The sequence below is a fragment of the Epargyreus clarus genome, unplaced genomic scaffold, assembly GCF_041222505.1.
Source record: "Epargyreus clarus isolate Ecla_fem2 unplaced genomic scaffold, WU_Ecla_fem_2.2 ptg000003l, whole genome shotgun sequence".
NCBI lineage: Eukaryota > Metazoa > Arthropoda > Insecta > Lepidoptera > Hesperiidae > Epargyreus > Epargyreus clarus.
The window spans coordinates 13,147,585-13,175,165 of NW_027332211.1; the positions used below are offsets into that span (position 1 = coordinate 13,147,585).

A 27,581-nucleotide genomic window follows, 5' to 3' on the forward strand; every position below is an offset into this window, starting at 1 on the left:
AACTTTATTGTAATTATACTAATGCGAATCATAAAATTTGCGAAATTTTAAAATGGTTTTGAGATTGGTGTAAAAAATATTGTTTTTTAAAAAACTGAATTAGTTCTTACGTAAACTTAAATAATATAATTTAATAATCGCAAAAGAACTCCGAGAATAATGAGAGTCAGAATGCATATCGGAAAACAATTTTAAACTAAGACCAGTAGAATCGATGAAGCTCGATTGGTCAAATGGAACTGGAACAAATGGCCCTATGACGGCGATTGCGTCTCAGCGCGAGCACAGTTGACTGTGGCCGGCCGGCGATACTCACTCGCTGGAGTTGAAACTACTTGGAAGTTGGAACGGCTATCGGTGCAGCGGAGCGAGCAATACCGCGATAGGCAGCAGCCAGTCAGTCCGCTCCGAACCATTGACTCGACATCACGCCACCACGTGCTTCGCATCGCACAGACGTGGCGTGATAACTCCCACAGAAAAAAGCCGGCCGCGCACGAATCCGAGTGACAGTGCCAGTGAACGATCAGTGTTCGGGTATTTTTTCTGGACTCCCTTACCTTACGACAACGACACGACTTCGATCTATCCGTTCAACACCGGTTTGCACAATCATTTCAGGTGAGTTACTTTTTTTGTTTAATTATTCGCAGTAAAGCCGGTATCGAAAAAATTAATGCCTTCTTTGTATCTTTGGAACATTTTTTTAAGTCGTTAAGGTGACGGTTATTAAACTTTTGTCGTAATTTTCTAGAATAGGAATAAATAATTATATGTGTGACTACTAACGCGGTTGTTTTTGTGAAAACGAGTTTTCAAGGATTTTTATTTTTCTGTGCCGCGTTAATTATTCTTTGTACAAATTAGTGGGTACTTACATTTATATTATACTTAAGTGTTATGTTGCAAAGATGCTTATAATAAATGTTAATTTGTAACTATAATGCATAATAAAATTGAAGCTAAATTGAAATTTTATAATAATATTTGTTGTGGGTATAATTTGTGGACGAATAACGAACTATTTTATATGTTAGTTATTATGTAAGTGTCCTATAAATGCATAGAAAAATATTCGGATTAATTCTGTATTATTAAATCTACTATTTCAAAAATTGACAAATAATTTAAGTAAACCTTAAATTGAAAACGAATCCAGAAAACCAACTTGCCTCCTTTTTTCAGATTTCCGTTCTCATTGAATAATTTATTTTTTTTGTCCTTTTTTGTTCTAAAACCTTGGCCTTGTACGAGTCAAATATCAAGTAGCTTATGAGTTTCGGTAAATGTGTAGTTTGCAATACTTTGAATACTTACGCGTATGGCGTGATATTTCGTGACGTCGGCAGAGGTTGACATTTTGTCTACCTACCACTGGTGTCTGGTTATTGCATTCGATCTTCGCTTGCAGGTCAAATCAATATTGTTTGTGATCATGCAATGTATTTGTTACTGTGAAACACAATTAAGGTCGCTTGCTTCAAGTTGTGTAAGTTCGTGCGGCGATCTTCGGAATATTTTGACATGTGGGTACCCATTTGATGGATATTCTAGAAGAGCAGCTTGCGTGTGTGAACATCTATCTATATATTCAGTCGTGGCACAGATATAAATTAATTATCAATTATTATCTTTGTTCCAAAGTCTACTACTAATACTGAAGTCAGTAATTATTTTACTTTACAGTATCTGCGGCACGTAGGTTAAATATTATCACGTATCTTATTAATTATTTGTAATAGATGACAATGGATAAAGTAGCTATTTTTTGCAACTTTTTTTTGGGTCTGACGCAAATTTACATGGTAATTTTAACCGGGGATCTAATCTTTCTTATTCTATTACGCGATAGAATAAAGTAAAAGAAAAAATGTTTTTCGACATCAAATTCAGTTAAGCTTTTCTAGAATCTTTTTTATATAGGTACTTTTTTTTGCTGTTTTGACGTGATTTAGCGCCGGATAGCGTCTTACGTCTATCCGCATGACTGGCGGAGGCTGTCACTGTGCTTGTTTTACGTCTTTCTCTTCTCAAGGCTAGGTCTGTGCATAAGAAAGGCGTTGCCCCGGACTGGCCGAGACAGCTCGGAGTCTGCGCATCGAGTTGCAGCTAGATGTTAGGTCCAATAGGGTTGTCAACTATAGGGATTATAGCTGTCAATCATGTGTAAAAGATTATATAGTACATTTCATGAGTTTTCACGAGTCGGGAATAAAAAGGTTTTACTGTTCATCATAAAATTATAGTTTTAAATACGAATTGATTTTATTAAAATAAATTGATAATTACTTAAGTTTAATAATCAATATTAATAAAATAAAAACAGTATATTATTCTATCGGTACTAGTAAATTAGAAGCTATTTTCTATTTCCATTTTTAATATTCTAATACAATTAAAGATCAATCCTTGATAATGATCTTGTCATAATAAGATGCTAATTTTAGTTGAGAATACTTGCGTACATTTATTTTAGTCGCTTTTAGATCATCCTAAATCCAGTGTTGGAATGGAACATACATTCGTGTGTACACAGCCTTATACTCTTCACGGTAATAGTGCGATTAGCAAACGGTCTCGATTAACCCCTCGACCACCGGCACCGGGTCATTTCGACCGCCACTTGATTTATTTCCTTGTACGTTTCAATTTAATTTAAATCTAGTTATTTAGTTCTTAGTAATTGAAGTTATAACTCTGCCTAGTGGTTTACTACGCAATTTAATATGCCGTAACTAACATACATCCTGTTTTATATCTTTAGTCTTTAGTGGGTGCATACTTATTAAGATTATTGTTTTTAGTTCAAAGTTCTCTGGAAACTACTTAATAGGCACTCATTTGGTATCTTGTGAAAGTTTGAGAAAGGAGTTTTTATTTTTAAGAAATACCTCTACATCAAGCACTTTATTAATCGATATTAATTATATTAATTAGTCATACGTTATTATAGTAAGAGTTTGGATGGTAATATATTGCGAAAAATATTTGGCTAACAAATTTACCTTTCATATTAGTGCGAAAACGGTATTGGTGAAATTAGTGTCATTTGTCACATGTAAATATTAGTCTTGTCTATCCAGTCCAACGTGTTTACATACTTCGGGCGTTAATGGGACAGGATGTTCGAGCAATACGTTACAACATTAATTAAGAAATGAGTATTTCATTAATCATTAATCGCTAGTGAGTGCATGTTGTTTACGATTACGATATAACGAAAGGATTGCTAAGTACATTATCGTGGAATAATCTTTTCTTAAGTAGTATCATTTATTTTTTTATAATTATTTGATTACCTTAAAAATAATCGTTTTTAAGTTTTATAATACTTATTAAGCGTTTTTATTAAACTATATTGTTGAGCTAAACGTTTAATAAAAGTTTATTAAATTGTTCTGTAATTATAATTAAGAACAATAAAATATAATAAAAGAAATAAAATATTATATATATAAATATTAATATAGAAATAAGCATTTAAGTGTTGATATTTTTATGTATAATTTTCTTAATAAATGTTTCTTATATTTACAATGTATACATATTGAAAGTATGCAGTTACCTATCTGGTCTATATTTTTATCTTCGTAATCGATAAAGTACGAATAGGACGTGATTAGCTACCTACAACACCGATAAGCTTAGGATTTATATTTAATCCCAAAAACGATAACATTACGGATTTAGTATCATAGATATTTACATTTTTGAAATATTTTGCCTATAAATCTAGCTGTAAATCGTATATTTAAAATTCTCGTGTCACAATGTTAGTTACCGCACTCCTCCGAAACGGCTTTACCGATTTTCACCAAATTTTATATGCATATTCAGTAGGTCTGAGAATCGGCTTCTATCTATTTTTCATACCCCTAAGTGATAAGGGTTGTTCACCCTTAACATATTTTTATTTATATGGCAACACAACGTTTGCCGGGTCAGCTAGTGTTAAATAAAGTTACATGTACTAATGTTTTAGTGAGTATATCTTTTTATAATTACAGTTGACTAATTGGTCTTATTCCAATAATTCGTTACATGTCATATGGTCATAGATCGTTGTTCTTAAAAAAATATTTTACATATTACATCAAAAAGGCGTAGATTTTTATTCCACTAACGTATTTATTATATTGAAGCCGCTGACAGCGGGTAGTAGGTATATGATCATATCAAATTTTAATGTGCAAATTTTTAACTTTCTAGGTCAAGAATCTGTTGAGTGTGACATTAAATAAAATACATTTTATAAATGTACCGTTTGCATTAAATATGGGTAGAAGGATTTAAAAAAATATATTATTATTATTTAAGTCTGATGTGTTTATTTTAATTTTATACAGTTCTTGTGGCTATTTACGCTTGTTTATAATCTTAACTAATGTTTTTCTACCGACGTTCGATATTTGACAATTATTTGAAAAAAAACATATTATGTAATTTATGCAATAAATATGGGGAGAAGGGTTTAAAAATATATATTGTTAGTATTTATTATTAATATGATGTGTTTATTTTAATTTTTTTTACAGTTTTTGTGGCTATTTACGCTTGTTCATAATCTTAACTAATGTTTTTCTACCGACGTTCGATATTTGACAATTATTTGAAAAAAAAAAATGTAATTTATTAACAGTCGTTTATCATTAATATCATTTTCTTATCTCGTAATCAATCCATTACTGTCCCACTGCTGGGCACGGGTCTCCTCTCAGAATGAGAAGGATTAGGCCATAGACCACCGCGCTGGCCAAGTGCGTATTGGTAGACTTCACATACCTTTGAGACTTTTTTTAAATAAATCTTAGGTATGCAGGTTTCCTCACGATGTTTTCCTTCGAACCTCGGACTCCTCGTTCGAGAGGCCGAGTTTCTTGACCATTACGCTATCACTGCTCTATCTTCTTATCTACTGCTTGTTAATGTTAAGTAATTTGTGTATGACATCGCCTATATTACAATTATTAATGATTATTATAATATCTTGTCGTCATTAGAATCGATCGTGTGTAAGCAGCTTTATAATCGCAAATTGTTTTTGATGGAATTCCTAAAACAATATGTAAGCGTGTTCTATACTTATACTTTGTTCGCCCGCATTCCAATTTGGTCCAGTTTGGTTTTGCGGTTGGGATATACAATGACAACTACTTGTATCAATTACTCGGAAGTAAATGGGTGTATTTGTTATTAATGAGCACGATTAAACTCCTGAATAATAATTAAAGGTTTTAGGTGTTAGGGCTCTTTGTGGTTCCACTCTATAGGGACTAGGGGAAAGACACGTATATGAGAGCATTACATGAGCATTACAACTTGCTTCTTAATGGTAAGAACACTTTTGTGGCTGAGTTCATGTAGTCTTATCTAGGGTTAACTGCAGATGTTCATCAGCAGCAGTAGGTACTTATCATCAGGTGGACTACTTAACTGTTTGCTACTGTATATTTAAAAAAGGTCATTAAAATTTCATAAAAGGACCCTAAATTTATTTGATAATAATTTATATATATTCTTTTGTTTTAAAATTCTGTAGAAAGTAGGTTAGTGATAATATTGTAAGTTATTCTAGAAAGGTCAAATAATTTAAACATAGTTACTATATTTATAACTCTCAGAAATAAGTTTAGAAAAGTATGATATCCGTAAAAGGTGTAATAAATTAAATCACCAACAAAATCCGGTTTAGTAAACGCTCGATATGTATGGGAAGGCTCACTTTATATATCAATTATAAATATTTTCTATATTATTGTTCCATCTCTGATCGTATTACGCGATTAAAATTCCGCTATTATCGTGTTTATACGTAAAACTGTGTTAAAACCTGTTTATTCTGTAGTAACACCGGCGTCCTCGGTTTGAGCTGTTAAATGACATAATGGGGTTTTTATCCGCATAAAATGTTATCTCCTAAGCACACACCTGTGACTATCTACGCGAAAGAATTCCTATTCTTAGTTACGCCGATTTTAATTTAGTATAACTCAAATTATTACATTTTTTGCAATAATATAATAAAATAATTTTAAATAATAAAGTATGATTATGGAATATTAAAATATTATTAAAGTAAATAAATCAATTAATAAATAAAGTAAAGATGTAACTCACATATATGAATATTTTTGAGATCCTTTGAGTGATAGGTAAGTTTCATTTTCTTCCTCTGTAACAGTAATCAGTATTGAAATATTAATGATTTTATTGTCATAATTATCACATTATTATATAAAATGTTGAGGACGCATAAACTACACATTTGTGATGTATAAAACAAATAAATCGGCCATTACAAGAATAGGCAACTCTAACAGAACTAATAATTAAATTAAATTTAATAAAAATCTATTTCCACACGATGCCGTATCACATCGATCACGTAATATATTTATATTATCTATTGACAGTACTAGTAAACGCCCGTAGCGTCACGCAAACAGAATAAATACACAACACGGTTTACTTTTCATGATTGATGGTAATTTCTCTAAAGATGCACCCACGAATGCCTGTCACTATGATACTTTGGACAGATGTTGATCTTGATCTGAGCTGATCCATGACGTGATGATTATGTCAATGTGTAAACACTTTGGACAGGAGTTCATACATACATGTTTGAATGATGAACAATGACATGTACCTACCTACAAGGCACTAATAGTAATACTAAGCTACAAATTTCTTAAAATTTATTTTGTTATTTTCTTCGCCTTTAAAATGTTTTTTTTATTCTTCGGCGCAAGTTATGTATCCAATTAATATTTATGAATGACAGTGACAAAATTATTTAAAATGAATTTCTATTAAATATGTTCTAAATTTAAAAATATTTATTGTAATTATTTAATGTGTGTAATATTTAATTTTAAAATTATCTATTTCAAAATTATTTCTAAAAATAATTTAAAGCATTTAAATTTTTTTAATGTTTTAATACATACTATTTTATTTATAAAACGAATTATGAATTTGTTGGCTGAACTTTTATAATAACAGAAAAGTAATAAAAATATAGATAGAATCACACAAAATATTTTCGGTTGTTTAACACTAAAATAGCGGATTCGAATACAATAATTATATTCAATGGAGTGAAAGTGCAGCTGGAAATAATTAGCCCAAACAACTGTAACAACACTCGGCGCGTGCAAAAAAAGTATGTCATTGGGTCCATGTAGGTATGATACTGTCTAGAGATGAGCGATTTAAATATAAACGAATGTCATTCGGTCCATACGTAATGCCTGTTATTTTCTTAATTTCATACTTATTTTGCTTTATAATTCATTTTTTACGCTTATATTTTTTGATTGAAAAAATTAACTCGATTGTAAAATTGAACTTTATTGTAAAATAATTCTCACGTATAAATATTCTTGTATTTTAACATTTATTATTACAATTATTTTTTGTAAAAGATATTAAGTAAATTACAATGAATTATATAAGAATGATATTATACGGATATTTTAAATGTTGCAATAATTTAAAATTTTATACCTTATTCGAGGCTAATTTTCGTAATTGCAGAGTCAGTAATGGTAGACTAGACTTGACTCTATTTAAAGTTATTTTATAATGACTGTTCATAACTGTAGAATATGAGGACTAGATCCAGCTGAGTTTCGAAACAATCAGCACAGACAATTGTCCGCCTAATCAGATTTGCACAACACTTAGCAAGCTTCATTAGCTTGAAGACAAGTTGTGCAGGCGAATTCTGGTCTTATTTTGAACACCTGTCAGCCTATATTTGCGTATTTATTATTACCGGTTGAGGTGCCACAGTGTTTCAGAGTGTACACGTTTTCAGTTCGGCTTTCACTTCGTTACGTCGGCTTATCAGATACAGTGTACACAAGAAACTAATTAGGTAACATTTTTATTCCCCACGTTATGGGTTATCATTTTTGGCTATCGACCTCTTAGCTTATTGCAAAATTCCTAACGGTTCTCAAAAGCTGCATACACCTGTTTGTTAAAGCGATTAGTGCCGCCAAAATTGATGGACCTCTTGGCTTATAGCTTCGGAACTGTAAACGAATATCGTATCTGAATGGATTCCCACTTAAAATAACATTAAACTTCACAAAAGTGGATCGTTTAAAAATAAATTATATTACCGTACTGATATTTTGATTTTATTTAAATTTTAGCTTTAAGTGCAGATAACATAAGACCGTAAAAATGTAAAATCGAGACGATAAAGATAAGTACTTAATTAAATATGAAATGACGTAGGTAGCACGTGAGGTGATATGCTCGTAAGTAAAATTCAAGTTCACCGTATCTTTAGGGTAAAGGATATGAGATGCCTTATTGTTCAAAATTGGACAGGGTGGCAAAGTTTTACATTTTTTTTCTTGTATTAGGATAATAAATTTTATATGAGTACTACCACAAAATAAAAACTAAAACGAGATCGGACAACATGAATCTACGTCCTATGTTTTTTTTTTAATTAAGATACATTTTATAGGCATATTTTAGTAGAAAAAAATAATATATTGGCACATTTTATTATAATTCAATTATTTATAAAATTTCATTTATCATATTATCATTATATGTAAATGTTAATTTAATATACAAAAAAAAACCTTAATTATATCTGTTAACAATTTATTTACCTAACTGAGCTAAATGTCATTATTATTTTAATATTATTATTTTTTTTAGCTATTTATTTACTGTATTTTTTTAAAGAGATTACGTTGGCTATATTTATAAATATTTAATAAGTGTGTGTATTTTTAAATAAAAAAGCAATCAATTAGATATGCCTAATAAAGCGGCACAGTAGTCCCCTGGTGAGTAAATAGGCCATTTGGATCGGTTCAGAGGCGCGTCCATAATACAAATGGGTCAGAGGCCACATTAGAGTCACAGGAGCTATTGTAATTGTTGCCCTATTGTATCATTCGACAATAAACAATATTACCATAATACTAAATGAAGCGGCTGCTAGGGTTGTCACTTACGCTCCCTGGACAAAATCAGCGTTAATTTTATTAATTTTACTTTTTAATTTTAAGTCATTTTGAAATAATATGTTAATAGCTAAATATATCTACGTAATACAGTAAGGAAAAGTTATTTTTTCTTTCATGGGATACATCATGGGATTTATCTCGGTCTCACCTAGTAGAATAAGCACGTTTAAATGAAGATTACCGTATACCGACAATAAAATGTAGAATAAAGGGCGATGTCATGTTATTATTATTACACAATTATAGGTAATAACTGTAGCTTATATTTTTTGTGTACATTTAAAATAAAAAATGGTATTATTCTTTGTCCCAATGTGACAACCCTATTTTCACATCTCGTGCTGTCGCCTACTTAGAACAAAGGGCCGTGCATCTATTGTTTGTTAATTGTGCCCAGAATTATGGAGTTGGCGTCTAGACGAATATTCCGTTTTTACGTGTTTCACAGAATAATGCGTGTCATTAAAATTTAATTCGTGTAAGAATTTAAAAGGACAATGCCCATGAATGTATGGACCGCCGTCCAGAGTTGCATCAAATTGAAACTTGTTGTAGACGATGTATAATTAACCAAATACTACCACCAATAATTATTTTTTATATCAGCACCCGGGTTCTGAAGTTATTTACCGAAATGTTACATAACCTCAACATCGAAAACATCCAACGATAGATTCATGGTCGGTTTTAACTGATAGTAGGTACCTATAATGTAGTTCGATTAACATATTCCATTTACTTTTAGAGGTAATAGGTAAAAAAAACCTAAAATAATCCTAAAAACCTAAAATAATGAATACCGAGTATAAAATACAGCCATTTTAATTTGTAAGAACAACAATCAACATTTCGTCTTATTTTATCTAAAATGGAATCCCCTGTTCAAAGAAACTATTCTGATCGACAAACTATGTAAAAAAATCAAAAAATAATTTTAATATTACTTTCATTTTGACACATGAGAAAAATCATTAGTCAAAACATTAATTGATCTTATTGAATCTCCAGTCTAAAATACCGCCATTTTAATTTTTAAGAACAACAATCAACATTTCGTCTTATTTTAACTTAAATGGAATCCCCTGTTCAAAGAAACTATTCTGGTCGACAAATCATGTAAAAAAATAAAAAAATAATTTTAATATTACTTTCATTTTGAAGCATGAGAAAAATCAGTACCAAGAATGGGCATTCTCCTTTAAATATTCTTTGTGTTAAAATATTATTTACGTGAAAGTACATTTTGACGTGACAACGTCTTAAATTAGGTTGCGGCTGGGAGTCACTTATGAAAAAGTGTAACGCCCGGTAACGTTACGATGAGTCACCGAACGAGAGAGAGGCCCGCCGAATGCCTTGCGTCTCTCTCCCACTCAACTATGATCGGTCTGCCGCGCGCGCAGCACTAGAGACTAAACAAAATATATTTCTATAGTTAAAATTTGTGCAATTCTTATTTTCATTCAATTCCTTGTTCCTATTGTGCAATTTAATTATATTCATATCAATAAATATTCTACCGAGAAAAAGACGTTGTCACGTAAAATCTTCGCCCGTAAAACCGACTTTACAGGCAACCATTTTTTTTATGTTATTTTTTATGTGCGCCCTTTGAAGGTGAATTTCAATCTTGATTACATTTTCGATTGCCTGAAACCTACTAAAATCGAAAAAAATATCGTAGTTTGAAAATTATGCCAGATTTAGATATTCTCGATCAATCGCCCGAGTAACTCGCTAAATAATGACGAGTATGTAGACACCGTGCACGAGGACAGACGTGTAGTCCTTTGGGACGCGCTGAAAAACCTGCACCCTGGGGAGGACGTACGAGCGTCGTAGCAATTGCCAAGTACACCCGAGTATTTACATAATCGTAAGCGCGCCTACTCGTCGGTATTCGGCGAGTATGTAAACCAGGTAAAAATCTTGGCGTTCGGAACGCTGATTACATATATATAACACCGGTCTACAGATTTTTTGAGCATGGGTTATACATACGTTATTTTTATTCCTTTTATACCTAGAAATAAGAAAAAGAACAAAAAACAGTTCTGAATTTACTTTTATGTGTACAAATTGGAAAATTCAAATTAATGAAAATATAGGGTCTTCTAACAAGGACTTCCGAACTTTGAAAGTTGATAACGGTCATCTTACTGAAGCAACATCTGTCAAATTAGTTTTAATTTATTCAGTTTGTTTTGCCAAATTACTATGGATGATTATATCATTCAACAACACGAACAAATAATAAAATTATTGTATCAAAAAGCTATTCTGTTCGGGCAACGCGTGCTACAATCGTCCGTTACCGCGTGGTCGCCGTTATCGTCCTACCGAGAGGACTATTCGCAATCTGGTGGATAAATTGAAGTCTACTGGGTCATTAAATGATTGACTAACATCCGTATATCAACGAAACGGAAGATTTGCCGAAAACATCGCCGCTGTCCGTGAGTGTGCACTAGAATCTGAGACAGACGATTTCCCGTCGCCCATAAGAACTCTGCCTTTTGCAGACCATAACCATAAAAGCCGTGCGGACATTTGAACGATGTTATATTCTACACATAATGGCAGCAATAGGTCCTTTCAACGATTAAAAAAATTCGATAATATATCACACACAATTTGTTTTATATAATTTTAAGATAGGAAACGCTCAATGAAAGACCCTATACATGAAAAATGGACACAGTTAATTTATTAAAAGATACAAAAACATTAATTAATGATACATTCTTATAATAGAAATTTCAAAATAGAATGCAAGTATAATGAACATTAAACAGTCGTTGGTAGATCCGGATAATATGTTTTCTTTCATTTTTTTTCTTTGAGTGGATTCACAATACAAAAATAACAATCTATGCGATGATTACTGAGTACCTATCCTCCAAATTCTTGGCACTGCAAACTTCATTGCTCTTTTTTCACCTCGGTACCAACCTACAATAAATCGTACCGTATTATAACTATATAAAGTAATTATAAAATAGTTATAAAGATAAAAAAATGAATATAAACTCACCGTCCAGAATATTTCTGCAAGTGTTACCTGACACAATATGTGAGGCCCATTTTTTATCTTGATTTTTAACAGGTATACAGTATACAGATGGAAGTAAGTTGGTATGCCTTGGAAATCTTTAAATTTGTACATAAATCGTCCTATTTCTCTCTTACTTTCATAAATTCGCCGCAAATATAATAAAATGAGTCGGCGTCTCGTTTACAACTTCTCGAAGTCATTTTGTACAGACTGATACAACGAAAAAAAAAATGAACTACGTTATTCCACTGAAATAAGCAATCACTTACTTTCGTACACAAGGAGCGATGCAAGAAACACTACACTCCGCCCCCTTGCCACTCTTTTGTCAACGTTAGTGCGCCAAGACCGACTTTATTGGACTCGAAAATAAAAAAATGTTAAATTGCTCTAATTTCTATAAAAGCAAATATTATCGATTTGTAATTTCATTTTTTTATATATATTTGCTTATAAAATCAGAATATATTAAGTAAAACTCATGCACAAAAAAAAATAAAAAAATTGTTGACCTATGTAATGTTAGAATTCCTCACAGACAATAGCTAATCTTATTTCTATACTCGAAAGTTGCGCCATCGACATTTGAATTTGACATTTAACATTTCATCGCGGATTGAGCTTTCGTGATTATAAAACGATCTTACAGATTAACTCGTGTCAAAGTGCTGATGAAAAATTAATTTTAACTTTGTCATACGGTATATAAAATAATCTTTACTTTACGAAATACACTTACTGATTAATCATCGTATTGGCTAAACTAGGTACGAAGGTAAAACTACGGAATTTGTTCAACAAGTAGGCACGTACTAAGCTAGTCTATTTGATATTTACCTCCAAATACCTAGTGCGTAAATAAATATGCAGTAAATTCAGTAGCTTCATTGACGCACAAACGAATACGACTGTGGAATTTTTCACTCAAAAGAAAAAAGGAATCAAGTTTAGTGTCTAATTACAGTTCTTTGCATATAAATTGCTAATTAATTTTAATTTCGATAAGTATTTATATGCGTACTTATTAACTGTTGCAAATAACTATTGATAGGGGTTTAAAAAACTGGAATATTTTGTAGATAAACATTTATCTACCATATTACAACTTTTCGCATCTATTTAAAACCCCTAGAAGATATTAAAAAAAATCATGGAACTTCATTGTAAACAAGTATGTATAAACAATTATATTGCCCGTCAACTGTATAATTTTGACATGATGATGAAATATTTTTGTTTTCATTACAAACACCATAGGAGTTGTCAATGTCTAAGGGTCTTTTAAAAGATATATTTGGGGCTTAATCTATACAGAAACTTGTTGCTTGCATCAGAAATACATTATACCAGGCTGCCCCAGTAGTCAGACTTTGTTACTTTAATTAAACAATTTGTACCTACTCTTAAACAATAGAACTTGAACTATGATGCACACTAAAGTATTAATCATATGACTGCATTGCTTATCTGACTAGATAAACAGCCAGATGTTTACAATTAGGTCTAATCGTATTTCATCATCGTTATTTGTGCATCCTTACCTAATTACTGTGTGATATTAAATGGCTCTTCATTAATGAAACGACAAATGGGTGCGATATTCTCATGAGGATGACAATTTAGTGATAAATCAAGTGACAGAGGGCGTGCGGTCAGAAATATAAATAAACGAAGCGTGTGTAATTAAAAATTTGAATAAGGAATGATATTTTTAAAATAATTAAAAATATGTCGCCACTTTTACTCAACAGCGTTTTTTCGAGCGTATGTGTGTATTTACGTCTTATTTTTCGACACGCACAAGTTGATTTTTTAACACATGACGTGTCGTTGAGTTTCTTTAAATTGTAGGAGATATATGTATGCTGTATTTTTTATAACTAGTCAGGTTTGTTGTTTTTATTTTTAGTTATTATGGCATTACAATACTTATCTGTCAAATAATGGTTCTATTCTTAGTGAGCAAAGAGAACATAATAAGTTATATTTAATAAAAAAAAACACTTTGTACTTGGCGAACTCGGTAAACTATGGCCCAATCCTTCTCATTCTAAGAGGAGACTCGTGCCCTGCACTGGGGCAGTAGGTAATAGGTTGATGATGAAAAAACGCAAATAAAGTGTAATTGTAAATGTAAATAAAAATAATGTTATTGTAATTGTAAATGTAAATAATGTCAATAATATTTAACTGAAAATTATATTTTCAAGAGCTTTCTACAATCAGTCGTCGTCTGTTTCTTTATTCACCGTATCTTTTAATTCTAGAAACACATTGCACAACATGTGTTTGTTTTGTCGATTTCTTTGTAAACGAACACACATTTTATCTAGCATTTGGTGTACATTAAACTTTCCCATGGTTCTAACAAAGCGTTCTTTGACAATCCATTAAAGATGGATGCGCACAAAAACTCGGACAATGAATGAAGCTGTGTTGAACAGAAGTGCACAGTTAAACTTAAAGTAAACCGAAACATAATAATGTGCTGGATATTTTGTATGAAGTTTTACGTACTTTCATTAAAAGTCGTTTAAAATCGTAAATAAATAAAGTGATAAATGTTTCCCAAAGAATCCCGTTTAAACAGAGAGACATAATTATAGATGAACAGAAAGTAATACCTAAATAATTGTTTATTTATGTTTTTGTATCAAAAATAACAAAATTATGAGGTTAGAAAATAGCAATCATTTTGAAATAATTGACAGGCATTCAAATTTATATGTGTAGAAATTTATTCCAATACAATTAAATTTAAAATATTTTAATTTTAATAAAACCAAATAACTTTTCATTTCAAATATTTGTGTTTATTTTTACATTCATTCTGTTAATCATTACGATTTTATTTTATGTTATTAATATTATTTTTAAATTATTTTTAATTATTTTTTGTTAGTTACTTTTATTTATAATAATTAAAATATAATTTTAAAGACAATTAAAGAGTATTTAAAATAACACTACTACAATTAACACCAAAATTTTATGAATAATAAGTTTAGCTTTTTATAGGTTTAAACTATATTTTTAAAGAAAGCAAAATTATTTATACCGCAGAATGTAACTTAATAGTGAATATCGTGAAGTTGAACAAATGTAAATAAATACGTCGAGCATCAAACGACTAAGTCCAGTTAATGGACTTGCACAAGGCTATTCCTAATGAGTAGCTAGGATATATCCCAGCTTCCCTACATGGTTATGGCATTAGGCCGGTCTGGGCGGATGGCGGCGCGCTTCAACATTAAAATTGCACGTTTCCTCTCATAACAGCTCGAAAGGTATCGCTATTTATGTATTTGCACAAACAGTGCAATGCAGTTCGGTATCTGTAGATAGTGTGACGTATTGTAATGCATATTTGTACAAGCAGATAAATTATTTAGTCTGTGCTGAGTAAATATTAGGACTGCGAAAATACATAGCGTGTGTCGTTTGTAGGTTAACAACGTTAATTAGTTCTATCTGGAAAAGTATTCTTATTTTAAATAGTTTTAATGAACGTTTGAAGCAGGCTATAATTTAACTATTAAGAATCCTTAAAATTGAATTTGTAGTTAATTATTTTAATTAGTAAGGATAAGTAGTAAATCTTTAATTAGTAAATTTATTGTTTGGAACACTCTACTGGTGCGTTGCTACGAGTAGATATGGGACTTTACTTAAAATTAGGATTTTGGTTATGTGCAGATTGGTAGATTTTAAACGGTAAGTAGTTACTACCGTGTATACTTTATTAATCATAATAGAATTAGGATTCCTACCTTAAATCGATCATAAGTGTTATTCTTAGGTTACTATTCTTGGTGACTAAGTTGGAACGCTTCGTATAAGTATATCTGCTTTTACATACTCATCCAACTAGAAAAAAAGCACTAATACCACTATTACGAGTATAAGGCGGAATCAGATGTAATATTGCAGCTGAACTTCAAAGGGTCTCTACCTTCAAATTCTCTTAAAACAGTTATTAATATTTACCACGTGCCAGAATATGTTTATTTTACGATTCAAACCGCATATTTCACACGAATATTTAACTGGTATTGTTTATATTCCTTACGCGTGCTGTTTTTGAATACAAAAACAATTATGAACAAACAATTTCCCTTTGTGAATGATACTTCGGGATCTTGTTTAAGGAATGGAGAATTAATAATTGACAGAGTGGCATAGTGGTCACAATATAGGTATTGAATCCAGAGGAATTCAGGTTTAATACTCGGTTACAAAGATTTTAAATAATAATGCAATTTTATAACTATAATATAAGCTGTTAATAAATTTTAAGACACAAAAAGTCGTATTTCAGTTTATAATAAAGAATAATTGTAATCACGATTAATACTCTATTTTTTTTAAGATATTGAACATCTAAAGGATTAGCAAAATTTTGATATCCGTTGTTAGAATTAAAACTTAATTATTTAATATTAAGGATTATATTTTTTTAGGAAATATTTTAAATTTAACCTATTTGGAATTCAAACAGATATGCAACTGATTGCAACTGTGGTATTGTAGAACACTGGTACCAGTCAACGCCCACGCAATCAGTGTAGATTGTCTAAGTCTAGGAACGAATCTAGACTCAAGGACTGGTTTCTGAAAGCGGTGTTTGATGCAGGCAAACCAAATAAAACCGTATTAGGTCGCTGAACCCGTCTTTTGTTGAGAGTATTTCAAAATTGAAAAGTTAAAAATTTTGTTTATAAAATATTATTTATCATTGATATTATATATATTATATTTCTATGAATGAAATGCAATGCTATTTCTATGTAAGTCGCAGTGTTAAGCTAAATGAAAAATTATAGGTATATCGAGCAAAACAAACATTTTAAGATTTTGGTTCGATCCCCGACCAGAACATCCGATTGATGAATTTAGATTTCTATTCTAGGTCTGGGTGTTTGTTTATTCGTCCATGTAGGTATTTGTATCGTACCTAGAACACAGGAAACTGAGGCTGTGATTGAAAAAAAGTTTTTAAAATATAGTGTTCTTGTGAAGTGTCGTTTCTTCAAACAATTTTGTATGCATTTTGAAGTTGATATTCGCGAGAATTAATTATTTTGTCGTTCACACGTTCTACCCACAAAAATAGCGGGTTCTCGGCAGAGAAGAGCAACGGTTCCTGATATCACTGATAATATGACATAGTATTACATAACTTGCTTTAATACATAAAAAATGGGCCAGGTACGTGTCGAAATATCGGAGATTTTTGGGTATTTGTTATGATTGCAACCATCGAAGTAGATGTGAAAATTGTCTACCTATTACAGTTCAATAGATAATACGATAAACGCTGAAAAATAGCGTTTTATTGTATGAAACGCCCATATTTTTTTGCAATTTTTGTTATATTTAGTATTGTTGTTATAGAAACCATCGTGATACATTCACTGTAAAAATTGAAGTGTCTATATATTAAAATTCAAGAAATACAGCGGAGGCGTAGTAATAGCGTTCCGTTTTTACCCTTTGGTTACGGAACCCTAAAAATAAAATAGCAAACGAGCCGTCTGCATAATCAGTAAGCTACCTATGGATCTGCAACCAACCTTTAACAGGATTGTAGTTTTAAGTGAGCGTGTAGATAAATGCGTTTCTATCCTCGGGGCTGAGAAATACTAAAGGCTTATTTACACCGTCGTCAGGCTAATTCCCTTGCCGAAGGCGACCGACCCGGTGTTTAACGCCCGTTTCGCAGTCGAAAGTCGACCGTCGACTATACAGGCGCCTTTGGTAAGTGACGACTGAAAATGTATAGATCGATTTTGTCGCTGTAGATGGCATTCAACAAAGTTCAAAGTCTAGGTAAAAAAGGTATCTTCGGCATGATGAAGTCATTTGCTGAAAATGGCAAACTAACCAGTGTAAACGAGCCCTAAAAGTCTGCCTTACCATCGAACCCATAACATCATCATTTCTATCAATATTTCAGTCATTTTTGAAGTAACAATATTTGCCCAACAATCGGCAATATATTAAACATCGTACTGGTAACACCAACATGCAATAAACACAGATAATAAAGCAGTCAATCCAATAGATATCGCCTTCGTTACGATCCCAGGTTTTATTGCCATGCTCATTTCTGCGGTAATGGGCACAGGGAAATGGCATACGTAAATCTCTAGAGAAATTCCTATTATTGCTCTCGGCTCCACGGGAATTGAAAATTGGAAAGTGTTTTCGAAATAAATCTAACTACGTAATCTATTTATAGTATAACTATTTATATAGGTGCAATAATTTCGTATAATTATCTTTTCGATTGTATTGTAAGTCGTAAAAACTAATGATTTTTATTATATTGATAAAATAGGTTGAATGACGTATTTTTTGTGCCTTGTCCTAAATTATTGGCATTTCGATTATTATTGAAGGTGCTTGAACTTCTTGCTTGATAAATAGGCAAAAAAATTCAACCACCCTAATTTCCAATATTAACAAATTTCCAAAATTAATATTTATGTAATTTACTCCTAATAACCCAACCTAACCTAACCTAAGGCCGACGGTAAACGCGTTGCTGCCCGTAGGGATTCACTTAACCTAACTCCTAATTGTTTACTTTATCTAACCGATATTGAACCAAAACACAGCCCAAATAATTTTATAAGTCCATAGAAGAAGAGTCCATAAGAAACTACATAGTCCATAGTTTGCTATATAGTTCATCTATTCTTGTCTGGTCCCTATTAGGTTATTATGGGTTCAGTAAAACAACTGAGACTAACATTAGTTAGTTTATAATATCCTACGGCGCCGGTATCACGTTTCAATACCGTTCAAGTCACTAATTAACTACAGTAGCGCGTAATCTCATATTACGCGACCTATTTCGATTAATTAGTTAATTAGGTATGCTAATTTTATTTACTCGTGTTAATTCTATACCTATATATAATGAGGCTTTATATGTAATGTTCAGCTCAATCAAATTTCAGTTGTTAAATGTTTTGATAATCCTAAATAGTCTAGCATTTTTTCTTATGGTGACGATCTCCAAGCTACCTGAGACGCGGTGGGTTCCGGATTCGATCTCTGGTTATATAGCAATCTAAATGATGAATTTATTTAAAATACCTATATGAATATAATATTAGCCAATTGCTATTGTCATGTTAGTTACAGATATAGGAATGATTTTACATTTATTGTGATATATTTTGAATAAAATTAATTGCAGAGCATGAATTATTTATTACTTTGAATTTAATAACTATTCGATTTAAATAAAATAACACCATATTTTATTATTTTTGTGTTGTAGACTGAATGTGGGAAGAATATTAATTAATAATGACCTAGAAACATACAAAAACATGTACCATAAATGCAAACATAAAACAATCAGATACCTTCAAATTTTATAAAAAATCGCACGATGTACCTAGATAAAATATTTATGTATGTTATTCATCGCATGAGATAAATTGTACTAAATTTAATAGATAATGTACCAAAAAATGTTGATTTTATTCATCGCAAGATGCCTACTTACGTCCAATGTATAAAAAATTATAACCTTAAAACAGAAGGAAGTAATTTATGTGAGTTATAATTAAAGCTAATAGACGTTTTTATGTCAAATTGGACATATAGCTATGTTTTCAGTAGATGTTATTCGATATAAACGATCGTTTTATCCATTACTTGCCAGAAAACAGCCTACAGTTATATAATCTATGTTTTTGTGTAGTTTTTATCGTATTCTATTATATGTCGAATCATGACCGTGGCAAAAAAATCCCTGCTGAGAGATTTTTTTTTGATTTACAGACTACCATAATTCTCAATAATGGATAATGGCTTCATTTGTTTGTGTATTCTCCAAAATCTTTTGTTTGACCCAATTTTACTTAACCTAAACTAACCCACCCTAAACAAGTGTGATGTGACGTCACAGTTTATAAGACTGAGGACACATTGTCTTAAAATCTAAGAAGTAATATGTGACCGTCTGTCGTACGACTGTCGTTAACAATCGCAAAGTCGCAAGTCAGCGCGGGATGTCAGCGTGTATTAGCTTACTGTCGCTCGTTTGTTAACCCCCTAAGGGGTATGTTGGGGTCACGTGCCAGTTATGTACACCTTCCTTAAAAGCGTAAAAGACATTAATTCCTGATTTAGTGTGCATGCTAACGCAACAAGTTACGAAATCGATATGCACGAGTTGTTATTGTTCGTACCTCGTCACTGAACTAAATAACACTGAATACCTGCATTTTGTTACGTTGGCTGATGTAATAAAAATGTATTATCGCTAATAAAATAACGGATATGTAAGTATGTAGACCGATCCTTTAGTTCTGGTGGTAATAGTATCGTATTTTGCTTTGGTGTACTAAAATCCATACAAGTAATATGAATCCAAATTCAATGCCAAGTGTACGTAGGTACTTCGTTATCTTTTGAAGAAAATGTGTCTTTAATGAAGTTACAATTTTATTCGCAATTTCAAATCCAATCCAATCTAATGAAACTACGATCAAATTCGATTTTTTGGGAAGGTTTAGTGCAGAGTAGGATTTAGAGACTAGCTTTCAAAATGACATTTCCGTCCACTAGTCCGTCCGAAACAGACTTGAAATCACCGTAGAGCCCGAAACTTCGGACGAAAGTACGGACCTCTTGCGTACAAAATAGCCCAAGGGCTTCGTTTACATTATTACTTCGCGTGGGTAGCACAGGTGCACTAGAAACGTCAATCATCTGTGTACACTTCCTAGGCCTAAATCGTCATAACAGTTTTGTACAAATCACTGAGTGCTGAAATTGTTCCTAAGTGGTGTAAGTATGATCACATGGTGCAGACAGATGAGTGGGTACAGTGAAAGATGTTAAACTCATGATTGCAAAGTAAAGGACCCTAGGGCACACATAGTTATGTCTCGAGGCGCATTCGCTAAACCTTTAGAGCTAACTAGTATTAGTGGTAGTGAGAAGTGTTTAGGAACTATTAATGGAGAAGCGAAGATTTGAAGTAAAACTTCTGTTGCGCGAATTTAAATTAATTCAGATCTTTTTTCGGAGAGACAAAACTTTAAGTAAATATCGGATTTTATTTCTATTTTATTCCTATAAATTTGAATACCGACTCTTTATTATTCTTTACTAAAGTATAAAAATGTAATAACATAAGAAAAAAATAAGAGCGAAAAGACATTGGGATTTTTATTGCGTTACACAAATTATTACGCATTGTTAGTAAAAAAATGAAATTATGTATTTAAATATTTTAAATCTTGTTTTCATATTTAGAATACAATATTTCTAAGTCATATTATTATACTATTTATATATTTTCAAAGTAATGTAATTCTTACATTGCAAACATTGCCTATCGTTACCAAGGTAAAATTAAAAAACAATATTCCGTTTTAGTATTTTATAATTTTTCAATTCTTATAAAAACCTCAATCTAGTAATGAGGTAGTACATTGTAGGATTTTATTACTAATTACTATTGCTTACACGTAGACAATACTTAACTATATCGTAAATACACAACACCACAATTGGCGTTACATCGTCGCTAACTTTAAGAAATTCTCCAAGTTTCTTACAACAAAGTTAATAAAATTCGAAAGCAATTACTTGGTCCATATCTGCACCATTTCTGTCACTTGTATAGCGAGAATATAGTTAGTATTATTGAGTAGCAAGAGAGGTTTATGGCCAGTTTCTTATTTGCTTACTTTCACCCAGAGCTTATTGAATTTCACAGTTTGCGGATTAAAGTAACAGGTTGTTAGTGACACACTGGCGTCGCGACTTTTTCCACTTTATTAAGCAGTTCAATTCAGTTCTAGTCCGCTCTGAAGTTGTTGCGAATTTGATATGGCGACGCGATTCATTTATATATTCAGAGCGGACTAGCAGTCTTACGCGGACTACGCGTAGGGAAGTGCTATGAAAACGAATACTCTGTTGTTCATATGTGCGACTATGTGAGACATCTATTCAACTTATATGAAAGCGTTACTACACTTATATGATACGTTAATTTTGTCTTGGCACATATATAATTTAAGTCGGGTTTTTTTTAATTATGGTATCTTTTTTCAATTACATTATAACCGTCGTGGATTTTTTTTTAAATTTTAAATTTAGTTTTCTTTTAAATTAACGTAGTTTTTGCATTGTTTGCAGATCAAAGTAACAAGTAGTTTGTGACAATTGTGACCCAGTGAGGTAGCGACTTTTTTTACTCTAATAGGCAGTTTAATTGAGAATATAGGCTTTACCTATATAGGCAGTCAGCTATGCTTATTTAAATGCCTATATGTTTTTAAATGGGCATTGTTTTATGTTACCTTTTTAAGGCGTAATTATTGTTTGCAAATAAGGTCACTCTTAGATAATATTAAACAATGGACACTAATTAACATTTCCGTGCATAATACTATTTTGGATTAACTTGTATTATTAAAATTATTATTTTTAATTAATCAAAAATAATATAATTAATATTACTTCTCTATTACTAAGTTTTAAAAATAGCTTTGTGGAAAACTACATTTACGTAAATTGAGTTTTTTCCTTTAACTATACTGTGTTATTCTTTACCTTCTAAATATATCTATACTAATATTATAAAGAGGAAAACTTTGTTTGGTTGTTTGATTATAATGAATAGGCTCAAAAACTTCTAGACCAATTTTTAAATTCTTTTACCATTCGAAAGCTAGATTATCCACGAGTAACATAGACTATATTTTCTATGAAATATATTTGAAAAATAGATTTTCAGGCGGTACAAAGTTTGTCGGGTCAGCTAGTGTATAATATATTTAAGCATCGCCCAATTGTAATAAGTTCAAGCGTCGCTATTGTAACTTATTCGAAACCACATAACTTAAAAACAACTTGACTAATTACATAGATATTTGACACATTTAAGTAAGCGCGAATTTTCGGCTCTCATTACCATGACACATGTTGCAAAAGGTTCCCAAAGTTAAATTAACTGAGATTCCTACGAGACATGTGTGGTTTAAAAAGTGGCTGGAAATATTTGCCTTTCAGCTAATTAGCCGGTCAAACGGGCCGGTAAGCTATGGTGCCATTACTACCGTACGCCGCTCATTAGGCCCCTCCTACGAGTGTAGGGTGGCCATATTTGAGGGTACAAAGGGATTTATTGTGTTAGGTTAGGATTTTTAGTTTAAATATATTAATTTTTTTTAATTTTTTGAGCGTGTAGAGTAGGTATGCTCTAGGTTTTATGAGTGGAGAAACTCGTGCCTAACGTTAGAATAAATAAAGCTTGCAGTCTATAATATTTCTAAAACGTATATTGGCATAAACTTGGCGGATCGTATTATTCGCTTTACATACTAAAAAGATTTTTTAATTAAAATTGCTATACTAATGAGGTCTTCAATTACGTTGTAGCTGTAATTAGTATATTTTTACAAATAATCATGACATTTATAACCACTACTATATTACATTAACTACGCATCATTATTTTCCCTTCCGGTCCAGCAATACCCAGCGAAGTTGGCAACCCTACTCGGATCCCTTGTTGTGGCTTCCAGCCCATAAAATCGCTATTAACTGCGACTAGATTGCTTGTCTCCGCAAATGGGGTGGGATATGTTTTATGGCAACCGACGCCCGAGGCGTTCTGCTGGTGGTAATGACTCCTCGGAATGTTTAAGTCAGCTGGTTCTAACGGTCATGCTTTTTATGTTATGCATCTAATGGTAAGTGGTCATCGCTACCCAACGTAAAGTGGTTTGGGTTCAATCGAACATGGAAGTATGGGGTCTATCTAAAGTTGGTGATAGATAGTCGTAGATACTTTACTCATAATATTTCTCTACTCAATATTTAGAGTTGTGTGTCACGTGACTGCTACACACTTACGATACAGTACGCAAATACCCAGATATAAAACAATCGAAATTCCGCATTCAACAAGCATGCTGTTTGGCCTGGGATCAAACCTGGAAGTCCAGGTCAGACCTCCAGGCAGAAATAATATTAAAAGATGTTCTAACTTAGTTCTTGGGTGCTTAGGCACTTCAGTTAGAACTCCTGTCTTATTTACTTGTATGGTTGATGACAAGTGCTCATAAGCGTATTGGTTACTACAGCATTACTGATTCTACTCCAAGTGTATTAGCGACTATTTAAAATTGAATTACATAACGATTTAATACTTGAAATAATCTACTCATATAAAAACTAGTGTTTACGTAACACCTCATCGGATTACAAACAATACATGCACATGTTTGGAGATGCATTGTACATGAACGAATCGATACGTGATCTCCATAAAACAATCGATTGTTCTACCATAATACGTGTCAACTCTAATTTCAATCGATACGCCAGTAGGAATACGCCGCTAGGAATTGTATTGCGTCGTCTTAAGTCATATTTAGAAGACTGAGATAATCTATGAATTATGGAGTCCGTGTTTCAGTTGCCTAATGAATTATTGGTGCCTTAGTCCTTTTGTGGTTCGATTGCAAGCCACCGTCACACCTATTTCTGTCAGAGAACAGCTAGTTGCTATTTCTGATGTGAAGGAATTGGTAAAGCGAATACACTTACAGGAGATTTTATAAATTATTCTCAGAAGTAGCAGCGAATTTGTGATTTTGCGATAGACTCACGGAGAAATACACATAAACCGGAACCATTCAACGTCGCTTAACTCGTAGAATTTGTACATAAGGGTAAAGTGAAGTTTAATCCTGTAGATTTTTTCCATCAGACAGTTCCTCCTTGGTTGGCAACACTGGTAGCAACATGTTTTAATAATCTTTCTACGTACTGCTTTATTGTACTGTACAAAATAATGGCACGACTTCGGAATGTAAAAAGGCTTCAAGAGATCAAGTAATGCAATCCTCACGCTTTCGCTGCTAACAATTGCAAACGCAGACAGAAATTCCATCGCTAAATTAATATCGGAGACTGAGTATCGTCAGTTTTATTGTTTTCTCTGACACAATTAATAAAATGTTCATAAGAAAGACATTGGAGTGGCAGAAACGGCAATATATTTATTAGAAAAAAAAACTGCATTAATCTCGTTGTTTTCTCCAAAATATAAATATTGTTATTCACATTTGAAACATTCTTATTTCCGTTTCGTGTTGGTGTCATTGAATTTTTTTTTTAAGCATAAGCCGAGACTCGAAATTTATTCTAAATCGAAAGCGTAACGGAGCGGCGGGCACGAATTCGTTATTTTATTTATGGTAAAAGTCAGAACTCAAAAAAGTGTTTATCCGTTCGTGCTATGGTCCGACGTGATAAATATTTAAAGAGGTGCGCATATGAATCGACTTGACCTGTCTAAGCGCATTCATGGCAGGGTACAAAACATTAATATTGTACGAGGCTGCTCCCCTGGGTATTGTTGACGACAAATAACCTGAGAACCCTCTTTCCGATGACCTCACTCCAAGGACGAGAAGTAGACAATAGAGCCAATTATTTAACCGTCAAAAACGTCGCCGACCCATTATTCAATTGCATAACAAAAGAATATACCAATTGTACTAATAGAATTTGTTAGAATTTAAATAAAATCTTAAATTTTTCTACATTGATAAGTACCAGTATTGTGAAAATGAAGGTTTGAATTTTTGTTTGTAACGAAATATTCGCAGACATTTCATATTTTATTATTCATACCCATTTTCTGTACAATTAAAATTTTGTAGCACGCCACAGATTAAAATTCCACTTGTACATTTTTATCGCAGTGCGCAAGCCATGACAGTATATAACATTTAGTGATGTGAATCAGTACCATAAATTCCAGGATTGTATGAAAAATCAAATAAATACGTACGTTTAAATTGTACCTACTACTAGTCTATTACATTGTGAAGTAAATTTTAACTGTAGTAAGGCAGTAGACTGTCGATATTTACGTATTCATTAGTGTCAATGACTTGTGAAATGAAACAAATTATTTTAAAACAATACTTCAAGTGGAATATTTGGAGCAGTATTCAATGGACGATATTTGAAAAATATGTGTCATAAATGTCTTTAAAGTAGACCAAAATGTGTGTAATGTGAAGTGCTCTTGACTCAGATAAGTCGAGCTTGTTTATAAAAACATAGATACGCGAAACAAAGCATTAAAGTCATGTAAAAGCAATGCATTGTACACACAACATAGTCACGTATGCTAACGGTGAGGTCGTCCATATTTGTGCAAACAGTCTGCTCTGAGATAGCGACGTTGTGCCCGTAAGTAATCGAGATAATATCTAACAGGAGAGCGAACTCGCCGCTAGAGAAACTCCTACCTGGCTCCGTCACGCCGACGCCCGATTCCAAATGTTTAACAAAAAACCGTTTCCTTTACATTCTATTTACTAGACCTCCGACACCGAGGACCCTTTGTGCTCGCCCTTCCGTCCAACACGACCCTTTTTTGTCCGCATGCTTCTTCACATTCAAAGTTCGCGCGGTTAGCTAATTACAGGTTGAAGTTCAATTTTGATTACGCTTGTTACTTTTTATACTGCCGTAATCACAGCAATGATACTCCCTCGTTAAGGAACTTAACTACTCACGGACGTAAGTGACGCGGCGTTACATAATTCACGGATAAGTCGCTGTCGTCCGTGGCAATTCGATTTGCATATATGATGTCATTATTACTTACACAGATCGGATTCCGAGTCGTAGTGATTCACAAATTTGCAGGAAAAATGCAAAGATTGGATATGATATGTCGCAACTTACGTAGGCGACATATTGTAGTTCAGGGTAACACAAGATGAATCAGTGCACCCACTTAAAAACAACATCTTATTTGTAAATATTGTCGTCACCCGTCAGTTGTCGGTCTTTTCCCGTTTTGTTCATCTCTATTATTAGATTTACTCAGATAGTGTTACACTAATTGGGAGAAATGTCAGCAGTTAACGATATATTTATTACCGTTGATATAACTATAGTCAGTTTATGGGTTACTTTTGAGAGATATGGCGCCTATAACATCGCAATAAGGAATTTAAGTGGTTCAGACGTTAAGTATTCTTCAAGTGTTGTTATTTATTATCACTTTGAAAATACTTATTCGTGGAAAATAGTTATAATACAAACACTAAATACACTTAACTCAACATGTAACATTGCTTTATTGATATCACTATCTTTATATATTGTTACTTTCTCTGTATTTGTTGTATTTGAAATGCCATTCATTATTTTCTTCTTAGATTTGAGTCATACCAAAACCATTAATTTCAATAATTTCTATAAATTACCTTTTTCATAAACTCATGTTTATAACTATGTATTTTATGCGAACAGTAATCCTCTGTCCAGTAAGGCATAAAATGTCTGCTCCCTTCCTGACCTTGTATGTTCAAACATTTTTATCACTATTATCACCAGTGATATTCGTTTGATATTAAATTTAATATGTTTACACATTCACAGGGCCTTGGTGATAAGTAAAGATCAAATATTGGGCTACACATATTATATGATGCGTAGGATTCTTTATTCGC

General features: G+C 32.3%; 1 protein-coding gene across 1 annotated transcript in view; it reads left to right on the top strand.

Moving 5' to 3' along the window:
- Positions 1-314: 314 nt before the first annotated feature.
- wdp (Leucine rich repeat protein windpipe) overlaps positions 315-27,581 on the top strand; it is a 60,579-nt gene continuing 33,312 nt past the window's right edge. Inside the window, exon 1 of the mRNA XM_073089629.1 lies at positions 315-621. The gene's annotated coding sequence lies outside the window, so the exon portion shown is untranslated. The remainder of the gene's footprint in view (positions 622-27,581) is intronic.